Source organism: Danio rerio, chromosome 18 (assembly GCF_052040795.2).
Source record: "Danio rerio strain M-AB ecotype USA chromosome 18, GRCz13ab, whole genome shotgun sequence".
Classification (NCBI taxonomy): Eukaryota; Metazoa; Chordata; class Actinopteri; order Cypriniformes; family Danionidae; genus Danio; species Danio rerio.
The window spans coordinates 1,941,996-1,962,500 of record NC_141038.1 but is presented as its reverse complement, the minus strand read 5'-3'; the positions used below and the strand labels follow the sequence as shown (position 1 = coordinate 1,962,500).

General features: G+C 35.1%; 1 protein-coding gene and 1 long non-coding RNA gene across 2 annotated transcripts in view; one reads left to right on the top strand and one right to left on the bottom strand.

Annotated features, from left to right (window-relative positions):
* The window catches only part of LOC147832708 (uncharacterized), a 3,069-nt gene extending 2,948 nt beyond the window's left edge, over window positions 1–121 (bottom strand). Inside the window, exon 1 of the long non-coding RNA XR_015514683.1 lies at window positions 1–121. This exon is cut by the window's left edge and continues 473 nt beyond it. This is a non-coding gene — a long non-coding RNA (uncharacterized LOC147832708).
* The window catches only part of pepd (peptidase D), a 99,975-nt gene that overhangs the window by 55,056 nt on the left and 24,414 nt on the right, over window positions 1–20,505 (top strand).

Genomic DNA, 20,505 nt, shown 5'->3' with positions numbered 1-20,505 from the left:
AATGAATGGCTGTTTCACAGTACTGGGTTGCAGCTGAAGAGCATTCGCTGCGTAAAACATATGCTGGATAAGTTGGCGGTTCATTCCGCTGTGGCGACCCCTAGATTAATAAAGGGACTAAGCCGAAAAGGAAATGAATAAATGGGTGTTTGCCAGTGATGGATTTTGGCTAGAAAGGCATTCACTGTGTAAAACATATGCTGGAATAGTTGACGGTTCATTCCACTGTGGAGACCCATGATGACTAAAGGGACTAAGTTGAAGGAAAATGAATGAATGGATGTATTAGGAAATTATCAATGGTAAATTTTTTTTTTTTTTTTTTTAAACCTCCGGCCCTCTAGCCTTAGTCAAGTTTGGTTTTCGGCCCTTTATTAGATTTGGGCACCCCTAGATTTAATAAAATAATAATAATAAATTTGTTTGTCCATTTTTAACTGTTGAAGTATTGAGGAAAAGGCCCCACCACACACTGCCTGAACACTCATTTTAACACTCCGCAGACGTTCATTTTTCCAGTGTAACACGTCTCTTATCGTGTATCACTGCACAGGCGCTCATTTTTAACACTCATTTTAGCTTCATTACATTTGTAATTGCTTATTAAACGGAGCAGCTGATGCTCCTCACTGGGAACGACACAGAAATACGCAAAAAATCTCATTTATGCCTTTTCTGAAATGAAAAGATCCTAGTTTCAGCTGGTATTGAACCACAGAGGATCATTTCCTGGCTTAACAGGACGAAGATGACATTGGAGAGAATAGAAACAATATGAATATGAGATTAATACATGTTCCTGTTTCAAAGCAGTTGCTAGGGTGGTTTTAGAGGTTGCTAGGGTATTGTGGATGGTTGCCATTCATTTGCCTGGGTGTTTTGGGTGGTTGCTAGGGTCTTATGAATTGTTGCTAGTCATTTGCTACGATATTTTGAGTGGTTGCTAGGGTGTTCTAAATGGTTTCTAGGGGATTATGAATGATGTTAGTCATTTGCCAGGGTGTTTTTAGTTGTTGCTAGGGTGTTATAAATGGTTTTAGTTATTTGCTTGTGTCTTTTCAGTGGTAGCTAGTCATTTGTTTGGGTGTTTTGAGTTGTTGCTAGGGTGTTCTGAATAGTTGCTAGGGTACTATGAATGATTTTAGTCATTTGCTTGTCTTTTGAGTGGTTGCTATGGTGTTATGAATGGTTGCTAGGGTGTTATGGAAAGTTTTTAGTCATTTGCTAGGGTGTTTTGAGTGGTTGCTAGGGTATTTTGAATGGTTGATAGGGTGTTATGAATGGTTGTTAGGGTGTTATGGATAGTTTCTAGTCTTTTGCTAGGGTGTTTTGAGTGGTTACTAGAGTGTTATGAATGGTTGTTATGGTGTTATGGATAGCTTCTAGTCATTTGCTAGGGTTTTTTGAGTGGTTGCTAGGGTGTTATGAATGGTTGTTAGGGTGTTATGGATAGTTTCTAGTCTTTTGCTATGGTGTTTTGAGTGGTTACTAGGGTGTTATGAATGGTTGCTAGGGTGTTATGGATAGTTTCTAGTCATTTGCTAGGGTGTTTTGAGTGGTTGCTAGGGTGTTATGAATGGTTGTTAGGGTGTTATGGATAGTTTTTAGTCATTTGCTAGAGTGTTTTGGGTGGTTGCTAGGGTGTTATGAATGGTTGTTAGGGTGTTATGGATAGTTTCTAGTCATTTGCTAGGGTGTTTTGAGTGGTTGCTAGGGTGTTATGAATGGTTGTTAGGGTGTTATGGATAGTTTCTAGTCATTTGCTAGGGTGTTTTGAGTGGTTACTAGGGTGTTATGAATAGTTGTTAGGGTGTTATGGATAGTTTCTAGTCATTTGCTAGGGTGTTTTGAGTGGTTGTTTGGGTGTTATGGATAGTTTTTAGTCATTTGCCAGGGTGTTTTGAGTGGTTGCTAGGGTTTTATGAATGGTTGTTAGGGTGTTATGGATAGTTTATAGTCATTTGCTAGGGTGTTTTGAGTGGTTGCTAGGGTGTTATGAATGGTTGTTAGGGTGTTATGGACAGCTTCTAGTCATTTGATAGGGTGTTTTGAGTGGTTGATAGGGTGTTATGAATGGTTGTTAGGGTGTTATAGATAGCTTCTTGTCATTTGATAGGGTGTTTTGAGTGGTTGCTAGGGTGTTATGAATGGTTGTTAGGGTGTTATGGATAGTTTCAAGTCATTTGCTAGGATGTTTTGAGTGGTTGCTAGGGTGTTTTTGAGTGGTTGCTAGGGTTTTTTGAATGGTTGCTAAGGTGTTATGGAATGTTCGCTTTGGATTTTATTAGGTTTTTGTGATTCTAAACAGCTGAACTCTGTAGATTGCTGGTGTTTCATCATCACTGAGACCCTGTTTTATTGATAGTTTTTGTTTGTTTGTTAGTGCAGCTGTAGAGTTGGATCTGGGATTGACAAACACAGAAACTCCCTCCCTATCTTTAATGTGCATTAGTGGCCGCACACAGTCTGCTGCATCTCATGGGGGAAAAGCATCCAGGATTTGAGACACAGAATCGATGTAAATGGAGTTTTGCTGTAGGAGCACAATGCTGGAGATGTCAGTAGTTATTGTTTAACTCCTCAATTCTGCGCTGGATTGTGCATGTGTGTGTTGGTGGATAATCTGCTGATTAAATGCACTGCAGCACTGATGTCAGATTATAGGTGTTTTGATCCTCTGTGGAGGACGTTTGGAGAGCACGGCTTTACTGAAAGCACTGAAACATGAGAGGATGACTAGGAAAATCCATTGATTACCTTCTTTCTAAAGCAGTGAATTTCAATCTTTCAAGCTTTCACGTTGTCCACTATATGTAGTATTCACAGCCATAAAGGAGCATTTGTTTTCCAAATCTGGACATACTCCTGAAATATCAACATTAGAGATGTTTTTAAGGGTTGAATCTTCCTGAATCAGCCTGACTTTTACAGTCGTTGTTGAAATCCAACTTGAAATTTCACACAGAATTTTAAGACATTTTACAATCGATTTGATCAAGTAGTTTTTACCAGATGTCGTATTGGGCATTCGAGAATAACACATGGTTTTTTTCTCCAAGGTGAAAACCCGACTCAGTGTTTGTGCTGCAAAACTCCTCTTACTATAAAACACATTGTACTGGACTGTCCTGCTTTTACTGATTCCAGAAGACTTTTTTTATGAAATGAACTCTTTTAAGGACATTTTTACCAAAGTGAATCCAGAAAAGATTTTAGTATTTTTATCATGTATTAACACAAAAAGTCTTATTTAATTTATGTTTTATTTTGTTTGTTAATTTTTAAATTGTATATTTATTGTTGAAAGATTCCTGCCATGAAAATAGCCTTGGTTGCTGACATGGCATTAAATAAAAAATACATTACATTACAGTCGTTGTTGAATGTAAGTGGATTTAGCTTTTGTTTTGGTAAAGTTGTGTTGTTGTTTATCAAGGGTTTTTATAGTTTTCAGTTTAACTTTAATACCATTTTTAAATTTGCTGTAATTTTGAGTTTAGTTTCAGTTCGTATCATTTATGGTCTTGGAAGTTTTAGTTTGTTAGTTTTTATTTTGTGAACTAATTACGCTAACTTGCCTAGTTATCCTGGTTAACCTTTAGCTTTTAAATGTCATTTGAAGCTGAATGCTAACATCTTGAAAGGCATCTAGTCAAATATTATGCGCTGTCATCATGGCAAAGATTTAAAAATTTTAATAGTCTTTTGAAATTACACTCACTGGCCACTTTATTAGGTACACCTTACTAGTACTGGGTTGGACCCTCTTTTGCCTTCAGGACTGCCTTAATCATTCATGGCAGAGATTCAACAAGCTACTGGAAATATTAATCAGAGATTTTGCTGCATGTTGACATGATAGCATCACGCAGATGATGCACATCCCAAAGGTGCTCTATTGGATTGAGCTCTGGTGACTGTGGAGGCCATTTGAGTACAGTGAACTCATCGTCATGTTCAAGAAACCAGTCTGAGATGATTGAGCTTTATGACATGCTGCGTTATCCTGCTGGAAGTAGCCATCAGAAGATGTGTACACTGTGGTCATAAAGGGATGGACATGGTCAGCAGCAATACTCAGGTAGGCTGTGGCGTTGATGCTCAATTGGTACTGATGAGCCCAAAGTGTGCAAAGAAAATCCCCCCACACCATTACACCCCCACCACTAGCCTGAACCGCTGATACAAGGCAGGATGGATCCATGCTTTCATGTTGTTGATGCTAAATTCTGAGCCGAGCATCTGAATGTGTCAGCAGAAATGGAGACTCATCAGAGCAGCAACGTTTCTCCAATCTTCTATTGTCCAGTTTTGGTGAGTCTGTGTGAATTGTAGCCTCAGTTTCCTGTTCTTAGCTGACAGGAGCGGCACCCGGTGTGCTCTTCTGCTGCTGTAGCCCATCCGCCTCAAGGTTGGACGTGTTGTGTGTTCAGAGATGCTCTTCTGCAGAGCTCGGTTGTAACGAGTGCTTATTTGAGTTACTGTCGCCTTTCTATCAGCTGGAACCAGTCTGGCCATTCTCCTCTGACCTCTGCCATCAACAAGGCATTTGCACCCACAGAACTGCCGCTCACTGGATATTTCCTCTTTGTCGGAGCATTCTCTGTAAACCCTAGAGATGGTTGTGCGTGAAAATCCCAGTAGATCAGCAGTTTCTGAAATACTCAGAGCAGCCTGTCTGGCAGCAACAACCATGCCACGTTCAAAGTCTCTTAAATCCCCTTTCTTCCCCATTCTGATGCTCAGTTTGAACTGCAGCAGATCTTGACCATGTCTACATGTCTAAATGCATTAAGCTGCTGCCATGTTGGACAGGTGTACCTAATAATTTATTTTGTATATCTATAATTATTATTATTAATATTAAACTATTATTTATTTTATTCTCACCCTTAACACATGGTAAATGTTTAAAAGAATACAACTTTTACAGGAGGAGTTTGTCTTCAACTGTAAATAAATAATCATCTAAAGAGTGTTGTTTGCTGACGATCTGTTTCTCAACTGCAATTATTTTTATTTATGTATTTTTTGCATTGCATTGCACAGAATAAAGTGACTCCTGAGGCTGACTGAATGTTGACTGAATATCTAGATTTGGTTTATAATGAGATGATTGTAGACCGCAGCGGTCCTGATGTTGTCTGAACGCTACAGATGCTGCATTTGTATTGGATCACGTAGCACTAAAGTAGGACGAGCTCCAGAGATTTATGATTCCTCCTTCCTCCCATTGCCGCAGGCTGACGAATGCCTCTCTTAACTTCATCTGTTGTTATGAAGTTTGCTTTTGTTCCTCGAGGACTGAGCTCGCTTTTTTTTTCGTGCTCATATCCTGCAGACATTTTCAAGAGCAAATAATGAACGTGGTAAAATGAAAGTCAAACTCGGCCTGGTCCCCGGGCGGCAGATGATGAAGATATTCAGAGGTGAGAGAAATGAATGCAGGCTTTCTTAAGCATCTGTCTTTACCATGTGTTTGCAGCGTCAAAATGTTTGAAAACATGATGAACTGAGAGATCCGGAGTGAGAAATGTGGGTCTTTCTTTAAAGTTCATGCAGAGGTCAGGCCAAATTATTCGCCCTCTTGTGAATTTTTCTTTTTTTAAATATTTCCCGAATGATGTTTAGCAGATTCAGGAATATTTCACAGTCTTTCCTAAATTCTTATTTGTTTTATTTCAGCTAGAATAAAAGCAGTTTTACTTTTTAAATGCGTTTCTAAACTGGCGATCAACTGCTGTTTGCCTTTGCTATGGCCAACATCAGCTGTTCCTACACACACGCGGCGCAGTCAATTTTGAAAATAGTTCAGCTTTTGCCACTGTGTGGATTAAAATTCAATGTGTGTCGTTGTTATTGCTTGGGCTTAGGTTTAAAAGTAGAGCAATACGCTGGTATTTAACTGCATTAATTTATTGCATTCCTGCATTGGGCTCTCATATACTCTCTGGCTGCTAATTCATAGCCGTGGTGGGCTGAACGCAGTCGACCAATTGCAACAGACTGCGTCATCGGACCAATCACAGCAGATTAGATGAGGTTTGGGAATAAATGAATCGCTGAACCATTCATATGCCAGTCGCTCGAATAATTAGGTAATTAGGAAAAATAAACCTATATTATAAGACAATGAAAGTGTTTTTTGACTTTGCATGCATATCAGCATGTTTTTGGAGACCCCCAAAACCAAAATATGACCTTTTTAATGCAAAATAAGGGGTCTTTAAAAGCATTTTAGGGTTAATATTATTAGCCCCCTTAAACAATATTTGTTTTGGATTGTCTACAGAACAAACCCCTGTTATACAATAGTTCCTTTCACACAATGATACTAGTAAATATCTGGAAAATTTCCCAAACGACTTTACCTGTATAATCAAAAAAACGCTGTTCACACAGGCGAGGACGTTCCAGGATTTTTCCAGAAAGGATCGTTCACACATCCATTCCAAAATAGCAGTAAATTCTGACATCATAAAGCAGAAATGAGCTCTAAACGGCTGCGCTTGTAGTTGTAAACATTGTAGGGTTGGGCGTTTGGTGACGGTCTCACTTTTATTTAAGGCTTTAGCATTCATGCAGCTGCTTTGCCTCAGAGACATCCAAAGACAGAAGCGTAAAGCGCAGCTAAATGTTTACACATTTTACTCCATTACAAATTCTGTGAATGGATCAGCATTGTGAACAACTTAACATACGGAGGAACACTTTCGGATGTCGAGATTTACATTATGTGTGTGTGCTGGCGCTCACTGGAGCACTCCTTCACTTCACGTGCACACGCGTCAAGCAACTGAAGCAGAGCTTTAATGTAAACAAACAACAGCTTATCATGGGCATTTTATCAATAATTTTTTACACAGTTGGCAATCAGAAAGAACATAGAAACGTTATCTGACTAACATCTAGCAGCTGAATGTGTCTGGAAAAATATTCAAAGGCTTTTATTTTCATAAACAGCACGGATGTGAATGCGTCTGAGTGTTCTGATTGGCTGGAGTAGACGTCTCATGGTCAGCTCATTCTAAGCGAGAGCACGCTCTTTCCTGTAATTTTTCTTCAGCGTTCACACAGAGCAGCATTCCAGGTAATGATACAACTTCTCTTTCCGTAAATTTCAGAATTTACCAGTATTTTCAAAAAGCACCCGTTACATTATTTTTAAACATTTCAATAATTCTCTTGTATTTGTTGGCAAACAATGATTGATGCGATTGATAAATAAAACTGTTCCTAATTTAGCCAAGGCAAGTTTATTTATATAGCACATTTCATACACAGTGACAATTCAGAGTGCTTTACATAAACAGGAATAATATTCCAACAAACCGGTGTATCATATTTTCTCACTTTACTCTGGGACTTCCCCATTCTTGTGATCACCCCCCCCCCCTCCTTCTGTGGACTTTTTTGGTACCTATTAATCTATTGGACGTCTCTAACAGAATAAATTTTTCACCTAAAATTGAAAAGTTAAGCTTTACAGCTTTACAACTAATTATGTGTCCCCCAATTTTAACTTCCTTCTGAAAGTAAATTGCACGGCCCCTGATTTCTACCACCTTTCTAATCCCCTCATCCGGAAAAGCTACACCACTGTGAGATAATGGACCACAGCGCATCAAACAAAAGGTGTCAACAACAACAACAAAATAAAAGACATATATATATATATATATATATATATATATATATATATATATATATATATATATATATATATATATATATATATATATACTTATATATTAGAGACAACTTTAATGCTTGTATTAACTGCAGCTCTACGCCTTCAATTTCATGCATCGTGTAAAATTGGGTTTTTCCAGTTTCAGTGTTCAGTCCTTCTACTGTATCTGTTCAGCTGAGGGAATGGAACCAACCCTGTGACGTCAGACAAAGCACCTTAGCAAGATGGTGGTGCCCTCATGCTAAAATCTATAGAAAAACATGCCATTTTCTTATTGTTTTTATGGTCACATTAGTCAAGTTTGTTTAGTATATTTTCATTAAAGTGGAACCCAATGTACAAAATAATGTAAACTGAGTATTTCACTTCTCCTTTAAATCAAGAAGCATTTGCTAGACAACAGAAAAACAGTCTTGATTTCAGAAATGAGTCAAAATGGAGTCAGTTTTTCCCTTAAACTACCAAAATAGTCTGTCAAAAGTCTGTAAGCAAAATGTTATCCCGTGTCAAAATGAAAAACAATATTAATTTTGCTTGTTTTAAAGAAAAACACTTAATTTTACCAGATTCTTTCTGAATTTATGTTGATTGTCTAGAAAATGCTCCTTGATTTAAGATTATTTTTAAGATGTTTGGACTAGAAACAAGACAAAACTCTTTAAAAAAGCATTTGTTGCATTGTATCTGCCCCCCTCTATACTATAGATCCCCGAAGCAAATCGCTTTAGCTAGCCAAACGTAGTAAAAGGTCTTGATCTCAGCTAGCCGCCATTAGTTTAAATTAATGCAAATTCTTTTCTGTGTGGAGTTTGCATGTTCTCCACGTGTTGGCGTGTGTTTCCTCCGGGTTCCCCGGTTCTCCCACAGTCCAAACACATGCGCTATAGGGGAATTGATTAACTTAATTGGCCGTAGTGTATGAGTGTGTGTGTGAATTAGTGTGTGTGGATGTTTCTTAGTGATGGATTGCAGCTGGAAGGGCATCCGCTGTGTAAAACACATGCTGGATAAGTTGGCGGTTCATTCTGCTGTGGTGAGCCCTGATTATTAAAGCAACTAAGCCGAAAACAAAATGAATGAATGAATAATTTTGTCTTCACCTGAATGCAAAGCACATACACACATCCCATATTATGCCAGTGAAAAATCTGGTTAGCCATATTTAAATATGATTGGTCTGACATGTTTTGTAGTGCTTCACCTCTCTCTCTCTCTCTAATCCAGAGTGTGTCTGAAATATTTGGGATTATGAGATTTAATTTGCGCGCTGGGACAGGAGACGTGGTCTTTTTGAGTTCAGATCAGTGAACGCTGCTCTTGCCGGTCCGGGTTTGGAGAGGTGAAGGTTACTCAGAATGCACCAGGCCGGATCTGACCACAGGATTGGTCCCTCAGGGAGCAATTAAATCCAACTAAAGCATCAATGAACCGAGGAGTCGGAGACGTCAGACCTCTGGCTTTGACCAAAAATAAATAAATAAAATAAACTCTGGCTTTAACCCATTGTCAGCTAAACGCTTGTTAGCTGCGGCAGTTCGGTTCATGAGTTTCTGCTTTACCTGCTGCTTCACAGAGGAGCAAATTACTGACCAACTTACAGTGGATGTTTTTCAAATATTTCCCAAATGATGTTGAACAGATTCAGGAATTTTTCACAGTATTTCCTCTTATATTTTTTTCTTCTGGAGAAAGTCTTATTTGTTTTATTTGGGCTAGAATAAAAGCAGTTTTTAATTTATTTAAACCCATTTTAAGTTCAATATTATTAGCCCCCTTCAGCAATATTAGGTTTGGATTGTCTCCAGAACAAACCACTGCTATACAATGACTTGCCTAATTACCCCAATTTTACCCTAGTTAACCTAGTTAAGCCTTTAAATGTCACTTTAAGCTGTATAGAAGTGTCTTGAAGAACATCTAGTCTAATAATATTTACTGTCATCATGTCAAAGAGAAAATAAATCAGTTATTAGAGATGAGTTATTAACACTATTATGATTAGAAATGTGTTGAAAAAAATATGTTCTCTGTTGAACAGAAATTTGGGTCATTTTGTTTCTTATTTGATCAGTCTGGCTGAGATTTCTTTATTGTTTTCTTTTTGTTTTTTGTTTTTTTGTTGTTGTTGTTGATGGTGCTGTATAATTGCTGTATTGTTTGCTAGTGTTTTGGTGCCTGTTCTAGTTAGTACAGTTTGGTAACATATATACATGATGTACACTATTTGGTGTTATGTTTTGGTGTTAGAAAAACTTCTATAAATAAAGCAAAAATTTAAAAAAAAATGAAATTTGGGGAAAAATATACTGTAAGGATATAAAGGGTAATATTAAAATACTTAGACTTAATATAGTTACAGTATACAGTAATTATTCGCCTTCCTGTTCAATTTTATTTCTTTAATATTTTTCCTAATTTCTGTTTGCTGAAGAGCAGATTTTTTTAACACGTTTCTAAATATAATGGTTAAGTGAAATATAATTATTAAGTGAAAGATCAGTGAAAAAGTTGACCGGCCTGTATTAACATGCTATTGTTTAATAGACTGCACTCTGTTAAATGGTTTGCTATGATAGTGCTGCTTTTTTGGTCATGCCATGTTAATAAAGGCTTTTTAACCTTTTCAGGTGTTTTTTTCTTCTTATTTTACTGATGACTTTGTTCTGTTAACTCTTATTGATGAATTATTTATGAGTGACTTCATTTACATGCACAATATCTACTCATTAAAAGTGCAAACCTAAAGATTCTGTCGTTATTTCAGGGTATTCGCAGAGTATTTTTAATAGTCTTATTTTAAAAACAGTGTTTTGGGCCTTAAACAGTCTTACTGAAAGTTCGCTGGAATCTTAAATCTTTTTAAGCAGCTCTTCGTTTTTTTGTTCATGTAAAGCTACCCAATCAGGCTAATGTATGACTTTTTGTTCATTTTTATTAATTCTTTATATACCGATTTATTTTATCCCTCAAGCACTTTTTGTTTGATTCTGCATTTATTTACAGTCAGAAATTTTAATCCTCCTGATTTATTAGCCCACAGGTATATTTATTTATCCCACGGAAACATTTCTAGTCATAGTTTTAATAACTCATTTCTAATAATTGGTTTATTTTCTCTTTGTCTTATGAAAGCACATAGTATTTGGCTAGATGTTTTTCAAGACACTTCTTTACAGCTTAAAGTGACATGTAAAGGCTTAACTAGGTTAATTTGGGTAAAGTTAGGGTAATTAGGCAAGTCATTGTATAACATTGTGGTTTGTTCTGTACACTATTGAAAACAAATATTGCTTAAGGGGGCTAATATTGACCTTAAAATGGGTTTAAAGAAATTAAAAACTGCTTTTATTCTAGCCAAAATAAAACAAATTAGACTTTCTCCAGAAGACAAAATATTATGGGAAATACTGTGAAAAATTCCTGCATCTGTTCAACATCATTTAGGAAATAATTGGAAAAAATTTACAGGAGGGCGAATAATTCTGACTTTAGCTGTATATATGTAGAGTATGGTTGTAAACTTCTGCATATTTACTGTTGTCTCTGCATGCATGAGATATTTTTCTAAGCGATATTTTCATCATCTCTGAAGTTTTCACTCCTCTTTATCTTTAGTTTGATGCTGTTGTCTGTTGTGTGTGTGTGTGTGTGCAGATGGATCGGTCTGTTGTAAACTCCACACCGTTCTCTTATTTTGGTAAAGCAGTACAGCTGTTGTTATGGTTACACGTTAAAAATAGGCAGCGCAGGTGACAAGGGAGCCCGAAACACGGCATGAAAGACGTCTGAAATCTATCCCACAATCCCCTGCTCCTCTCCCAGCCGCTCCTGCGAGTCGGCTTTTATGAGATGTGAAGGCATGACCTTATTGTCTGAATTAATAACGTGCATTAGTCAAGAGCGCCGTCTCCGGTGTATCGCTTTCTGGCTCTGCGCTAACTCTTAATTGATTTAATGAATTGTGCTGAAGAATAATCGCATGCAGATGGGTTTTCTGTGTGTGTGTGTGTGTTATGAATATGCTGCATATGAAGTTTGCTGTTGTTTTATGCTTCACTTCTGCGTGCTGGTGTTTGGTTCTTTCTTAGACTCTAGATCTGTTTTTGGCCATAAATATACACACACATATATATATATATATATATATATATATATATATATATATATATATATATATATATATATATATATATATATATATATATATATATATATATTATACATACAGTACTCTACAATATTATATTTGTGTATATACATTAGATTAGTCAATACTGAAGCCAAATCTGGAGCTTATCTAACAAAATGACTTATGATAATGGTCCAAAAACTATTACAGCCACATTTGTAAGTTAAAGAAAAATATTAAATTCAAATTTTAAAAAACGAGGACAATCAAGAGAAGCAAAAAAGATGAAAAATTTAGTTACAATTTTGTAGTTTGTAATTTATTTTTGTAAAATTTTGCTTAAATTTAATTGTTTTATCTTTCAATTTATAAATATGTTTGACTAAAATAATATTTTAATAAATATATCTGTTTAATAAATCTGTTTAGTTTAAATGCACCAAAATACACTGCCTATATTCTCTGAGAAATGGAGGAAAATATTAATTTTCAAAATGGGCTGTACTCAATTATGCTGAGGTGTGTGTGTGTGTGTGTGTGTGTGTGTGTGTGTGTGTGTGTGTGTGTGTGTGTGTGTGTAATGTATGAACAACATTTGGAAAAAAAATCTTCTCAGCACATTACATTTTTCAATAAAGTGCATAAAAGAGAGAATTTAAAATGTATTTTTTTAAATAAAGATCTTATAACAAATATATTTAAAAGAATGTATTTTATTATGTATTTGGGAGGTTGGATTATTATCATTATTATTGTTATTATTATTATTATTATTATTATTATTATTATTATTATTATTATTATTATTATTATTATTATTATTATTTTTATTATTATTATTATTATTATCATTATTATTATTATTTTTATTATTATTATTATTACTACTACTGCTACCATTATTTTATTTTTATTATTATTATTATTATTACTGCTGCAATTATTATTATTATTATTATTATTATTATTATTATTATTATTATTATTATTATTATTACTGCTGCAATTAATATTATTATTATTATTATTATTAACAATAATAATAATAATATGATGATGATGATGAAGATTATTATTATTATTATTACTGCTACTATTATTATTATTATTATTATTATTATTATTATTATTATCATCATTGTTATTATTATTAATAGTAGTAGTAGTAGTAGTAGTATTGCTGTTATTATTACTGTTATTTTTTTTACTGCTACCATTATAATTATTAATATTAGTATTATTATTAGTATTATTGTTGTTATTATTATTATTATTATTTATTTATTTATTTATTTTTACTGCTACCATTATTATTATTTATTATTATTATTATTATTATTATGTTGAAAACAGCTGAGCACATTTTTTATCTTTACTGTTGTCTTTCAGTGCCACATGATCCTTTAAAAAAAATCACTTAAATTTTCTGAATAACACATTTTGTATTTTTATTTAATTTTATAATTTCATTAAATTTTTTATAGCAAAAAATTTATTCAACTACTTTGTTTTATCTTAGGCAAGTTTTATTTTTATAGCACATTTCATACAACGTGGCAATTCAAAATGCTTTACATGAAAAGGAATAAAGGAGAAGTGTATTAGAAAATAAAACAAATAATAGTAATGATTAAAAACAGATAAAACATTAAAATGTGTTAAACAGTTTATAAAAGAATAAAAACGAAAAAAAGACATAATAGTGAGATCTGTGTGACGTAGCACAGTGCTCATTCAGTAAAGGCACAGCTAAACAGATGTGTTTCAGCCTTGATGTGATGTTAGGGGGCAATGTTGGGAGCCATGTTAGTAGCTGAAGGCTGATTCCTCCTGCTTTGACTGAACTCTTGGAACTTCTAGTTTAAATGATCCTAAAGATCTGAGTGATCTGTTAGGTTTGTATTCAGTGAGCATATCTGTAAGGTAGTGAGGTCCTATAGGCCATTTAGTGATTTATAGACCAGTAATAATACTTTAAAATGTATTCTGAATGTAACTGGGAGCCAGTGTAATAAAAGTGATAAAAAGCCTTCAGTTCAATTCATCCTTATTTGTACAGCACTTTTACCATGTAGATTGTGTTAAAGCAGCTTCACAGAAAAGATAATAGTGAATTGAAACAGTGCCAGTTCAGTTATCAGAGTTTAAGTTCAGTTCTGTTTAGCTCAGTGCAGTGTGGTTTAATAGTCACTGCTGAGAGTCCCAACACTGAAGAGCAAATCCATCGATGTTCCGCTAAGTCCACACTGGAAACAAAGCATCTACTTCTTGCAATGTTTTTGAGACGAAAGAATGCCGATTTAGCTACTGCTTTGACATGACTACTGAAACTCACATCTGACTCCAGAATAACACCAAGATTCTTAACCTTATTTTTTCTATTTAATTCATATTCAGTTTTGATTTTATTAATTATTTATTAATTAGATTTTTTTAAATGTAATAATTTTTTTAATATATTTTTTATTTTATATATTTTCTACACTGTAAAAATTGGCTGTGATTTCGATGGTAAAAAACTGTAAAAATGCTACAGTACAAATCCGTAACCTGGTTAACGGTTTGTTTCCTTAATATATACAGCGAATAACCGTAAATTGACTTTCCCAGAATTCCCTGCATGGCACATCACTTTTTTCCATTTTGTTGACATTAATATGGATGTTTTTAGTTGTTTCCCCATCAGTTATGTACATTAGAGATTTATGTTACATCTAATGTTGATAAACAATGTTTATTTCATTACTTTAATTTTATGCGTGTTACCAAACTGCTGTTTAGTAGCTGTGTGAATGACACTGAGCACCTTCTATATGCTGATACTCTTTTCTGCTTGTGGGAAAAGTTGTTTATGATGAGCATTTGCTCAATATGTAACTTCCTCATCACCACCTGCATGTGGGTGTGCTAACATCTAAGATGTGTAGATGTTGATCATTCAAAGTACAGACATATTACCTCTATAAATTAATAAAATATGGTAATTTACCATGAAAATGAAAAATTACTTTTACAGTTTGTACCGTGTTTTAACAGTAAAGTACTGGCAACCACCGCTGCCGTTTTTTTACCGTTAATTTTACGGATTTATTTTTTACAGTGTAGTATTATTACTATTATTATTATTAATTTATTATTATTGTTATTGTTGTTATTATTATTATTTTTTTTTAAATTATTATTATTATTATTATTATTATTATTATTATTTTATTTTTATTTTTTATTATTGTTATTATTATTTTTTTTATTATTATTATTATTTTATTATTATTATTATTTTATTATTGTTGTTGTTGTTGTTGTTGTTGTTGTTGTTGTTGTTGTTGTTATTATTATATTATTATTATTATTATTATTATATTATTATTATTATTATTTATTATTTATTATTATTATTATTTATTATTATTATTATTATTGTTATTATTATTATTATTATTTTATTATTGTTGTTGTTGTTGTTGTTGTTGTTGTTGTTATTATTATTTTATTATTATTATTATCATTCCTCCTGCAGTCCAATGCACAGTCTGAAACTTGAAATTCCCTTTGCATTCGAGTAAATTCATTCTCCGTTCAAATGCTGCTAAAAATACAGCATTGATGTGAGACTCTGCAGCCTCATATCTGCTCCTCTCCGACAGCAAACTCTTGCTGCATTCATTTGCACATGTTTTTCTTTCTGTTTTTTTTTTTCTGATGAAAGACATGCGAGCATAGAGAGAGAGAGAGAGAGAGAGAGAGAATATCTGTCCCCACATGAGTTTCCCTCCTGCTTCATTTCTGTCCTCAGATAAAACCCCAATTTTATAATTAGATGCATTATATAAGTGTTATAATAGGATTGCTTATGCATGAGTTTCACTTTTATGTAACCGAATAAAGAGCTCTGATATTTGGGCTGCCAGGAAGTTTGGTCCCGAACATGATCCGAGTCGACGTCTGGAAACCGTCGATCCCCAAAACTGATTATTACAGAGCGTAAGCTGGACGCTGCTGCTTTCCAGGAAAAAAAATGAGCATTGATGATTTTTGTAGGTTTTTCCCGTCATAGACTTCAGCAAAATATTAGCCGTCTTCCATTCCGTGAAAACTGTGTCGAAACAAAGTTTACATCGTGTTTATTTTATATTTGCATATTAATTTTTTGTCCAATGTAACTTATTCAATTCCCCTATAGCGCATGTGTTTGGACTGTGGGGGAAACCAGAGCACCCGGAGGAAACCCGGGATCGATCAAACACACACACAGACACACACATGCATGCACTCACACACACACACAAACACACACATATGGCTGTTGATCTTTGATCTATCTGGGGCGGAGCTACACGAGATTGTGGGAGGAGATTCAATATAAATGAGTGATGTAAACACAAACACACAGAAACACACAAATACATGCACACACACACACATTCACTCAATCTCACACACACGGCTGTGGCTGTGTTGATCTGTCTGGGGCGGAGCAACATAACATTGTGGGAGGAGATTCATTATAAATGAGTGATGTAAACACACACAGAAACACACAAATACATGCACACACACACACACATTCACTCAATCTCACACACACGGCTGTGGCTGTGTTGATCTGTCTGGTGCGGAGCAACATAACATTGTGGGAGGAGATTCATTATAAATGAGTGATGTAAACGCATACAAACACACACACACACACACACACACACACACACACACACACACACACACACACACAAATGCATGCTGTCACACATACACATTCATCTCACACACACGGCTGTGGCTGTGTTGATCTGTCTGTGGGTGGAGCTACAGGAGATTGTGGGAGGAGATTCGTTAAAAATGAGTAATGTAAAAGCACACAAACACACACACACACACACAAATGCATGCTGTCATACATATACACAAACAGACACTCTCACACAGACACACACAAATGTATGCACAAACATGCGCTCACACATTTACTCTCTCACTGTGTGTGTGTGTGTGTGTGTGTGTGTGTGTGTGTGTGTGTGTGTGTGTGTGTGTGTGTGTGTGTGTGTGTGTGTGTGTGTGTGTGTGTGTGTGTGTGTGTGTGTGTGTGTGTGTGTGTGTGTGTGTGTGTGTGTGTGTGTGTGTGTGTGTGTGTGTGTGTGTTCTGCAGTGTCAGTAAATATGATGAGAGAAGGCACAGGTCATGTGTAATGCTGCTCCACAGATAACACTAGCACGTCGTCTTCATTATGTGACATTAATGCTGCAAGCGCCATCAGGTCAACATTAACCTATATCACACGACACTGTTAACTACTGGCAAAGTGTGTGTCGTCCACAGCTGCAGACTCTAACACCGACGGCCAAACGCCTTTCTGGAAACTGCATCGGTCTAAAGCAATAATATATGCAGCAGACTAGTAAAATAACTAATTATGAAGAGACTAAAGAGGAAAACTGCACCGTTGATGCAACAAATGTCACATAAACGTCAATGTAAGATAGAAATGTTGTTTATTAAGCCAAATTCTTACCATTTCTAAAAACAAACTGAAGCTATAGAGCAGTGGTTCTCAAAGTGGGGGTCGGGACCCCGCGAGGGGTCGCGGGGCAATGAAGGGGGGGTCGCCTGGTGATTTCCAAAAATCTATTTATTTTTATTAAACCATAAGAATTAACATATTTTATCCATAACTATACTGAAAATAAAAATAGTCGTTTATAGTTACTATATACTATATAGTTACTATAGTAGCTTTTAGTTACTAGTTCTATAGGATTGCGCCCCCTGGGGTAATTACAGTATATTAAAGGCAGCAATAGCGTCAGATGCATTTTGATTTTATAACATCAGGTTAAACTTTCTGGCACATTTAAAGCACTGACAAAAATGTAATTGGTGTGTCTGCGTCATTGCATGCAAGGTTTCTGTATTCATAACCACCTCAGAGGATATTGGGGGTCGCGAGTCACTGGCATTGTTATTTTGGGGGTCGCGGGCTGAAAAGTTTGGGAACCCCTGCTATAGAGGAATGTCCAACCTATGTCACATGGGTTGCAAACATGTCTAAAATCTAATATCTAAAAATAGAAAACTTTTACTGTACACCACACTGCTTTTAATGCCAACCGCAGACGTCTTTGGCTAACAGCCATCATAAGAGCTGAATGGAGTGAGGAACTTATTAAAAATGCTGGACTCTGCAGTTCTCATGTTATATCAGGTAAGTTCACGCTCTGCTGAATCTTACACATTACTCGTTTTTGATTGATTTCTGCAAGTTTATTACTCATATATATATATATAACCTATATATTATTATTATTATTATTATTATTATTATTATTATTATTTTATTTTTATTTTTATTATTATTATTATTATTATTATTATTATTATTATTATTATTGTTATTATTATTTATTATTATTATTATTATTATTATTATTATTATATTATTTTATTATTATTATTATTATTATTTTATTATTGTTGTTGTTGTTGTTGTTGTTGTTGTTGTTATTATATTATTATTATTATTATTATTATTATTATTATTATTATTATTTTATTATTATTTTATTATTATTATTATATTATTATTTTATTATTATTATTATTTTATTATTGTTGTTGTTGTTGTTGTTGTTGTTATTATTATATTATTATTATTATATTATTATTATTATTATTATTATTTTATTATTATTATTATTATTCCTCCTGCAGTCCAATGCACAGTCTGAAACTTGAAATTCCCTTTGCATCCGAGTAAATTCATTCTCCGTTCAAATGCTGCTAAAAATACAGCATTGATGTGAGACTTCAGCCTCATATCTACTCCTCTCCGACAGCGAACTCTTGCTGCATTCATTTGCACATGTTTTTCTTTCTGTTTTTCTTTTTCTGAATAAAGACATGCGAGCATAGAGAGAGAGAGAGAGAGAGAATATCTGTGCATATATATATGTGCTCCCGAATTTGCAACCTCGCTGCTGCCGCATCCTGAAGTTTTACAAACTGGTTATTCGTCTATATGACAAAATGCAAAAATACACATAATATTCCTCAAAGTTTTTTTTAGAAATTAAAACTGAACAAACATAAAACAAAAGCAAAAATAAATCAATAAAACATGTTTCTGATGTGCGCAGACTGTAAATGTGTGTTGATCATCAGGATATTATTAGTCAAACCCTGAGCTCTGTTTTCAGTCTCGTTTATTCCTGCAGGATCCTCTGTGTTCACTAACCTCTCGTTAAAACTCCGTCCCTCATTTACTTTAATTACAGTGTGTGAATATAAAGACGTCTGGGCAAAGTGGCCTTTAAAGGACACTTTTAAGGCTGATTAAAGAGAAATGAAGACACTCATTAGAGCCGGAGCCGCTGGATTTACTCAAACACAGACCAACGCTTCAAAACTTTACATTTTACCATTTTGTGTGTTCATTTTGAAGACTGACTGATTTGAAGACCTGAATATCACACTAACTGTACCCCAAAAAAAAAAAAAAAAAAAAAAACATACTAATACTTCCCTTCTTAGACTTTACAGACCTGCAACTTGCCTACAGCACTTCTTCATTGTTGCTCTTAGTTGTGTAAATTGCTTCCTTGTCCTCATTTGTAAGTCGCTTTGGATAAAAGCGTCTGCTAAATGACTAAATGTAAATGTAAATGATTACAGTAAAGAAAATACAGTTTCAAATTGCAGTAAAGAGGCGACACGGTGGTTAGCACTATCGCCTTACTGCAAGAAGGTTGCTAGTTTGAGTCCAGGCTGGGTCAGTTGCAATTTCTGTGTGGAGTTTGCATGTTCTCCTCTTTTTGGCTTGGGTTTCCTCCGGGTGAGGAGAGATAAAGGAGTGAGTTTAAGTGTGTGTGTGTGTGTGTGTGTGTGTGTGTGTGTGTGTGTGTGTGTGTGTGTGTGTGTGTGTGTTTCTTTCTTTATTTCTTTCTTCCTTCCCCATACTGTGTTGTGGCTGGAAGGACTACCGCTGTGTAAAGCATATGCTGGAATAGTTGGCGGTTCATTCCGCTGTGGGGACCCCTCCTAAATCAGAGACTAAGCCGAATAAGAATGAATGAACAGGGCTTGAAATTGCAACCATTTTGGTCGCATATGCGCCTAAAATTTTATGTATGCAACCTCAAAATATATTTGGGAGCATTTCTGCGCGTGCATGAAATTGTTGTGTGCGACCAGTTTTTACTGCAAAATGTTCACCACGTGCGGATTCGAGAGACATTCACACAGAATGCATCTCTAAGCTCTTTGTCTGCACTTGAAACACGAAACGCAGCGCTCAGGAATGGTTTAAAACAGTTGTCATGTCAACTTGCTGCAGTAAACAAAGCCAAGTCCGTAATGCTTGCCCCGCCTTCACGCTCTTCTTATTGGCCCACCACTGCTCTAGCACTGAAATATCAGCTGTCAATCACTCAGTCAGTGCCTTCTGGCTTGGGATGACAGAGAGAGCTACTACCACGAAAATGTGAAGCGCTGAAGATGAGAATGAAGATAACACTGACAGATTTTGTTTTAAAAACCATGACATCTAAAGTTATAAATAATGACACATCTTACTAGTGAACATGTGCTGAATGTTAATCCACCATCTACACTTTTTGAAGAGTGGATAAAAGACTTCCGTTGGCTTCAAGTCCGCTATGAAAAGTCTGTGGGATGGAGTTTTCAGGTAAC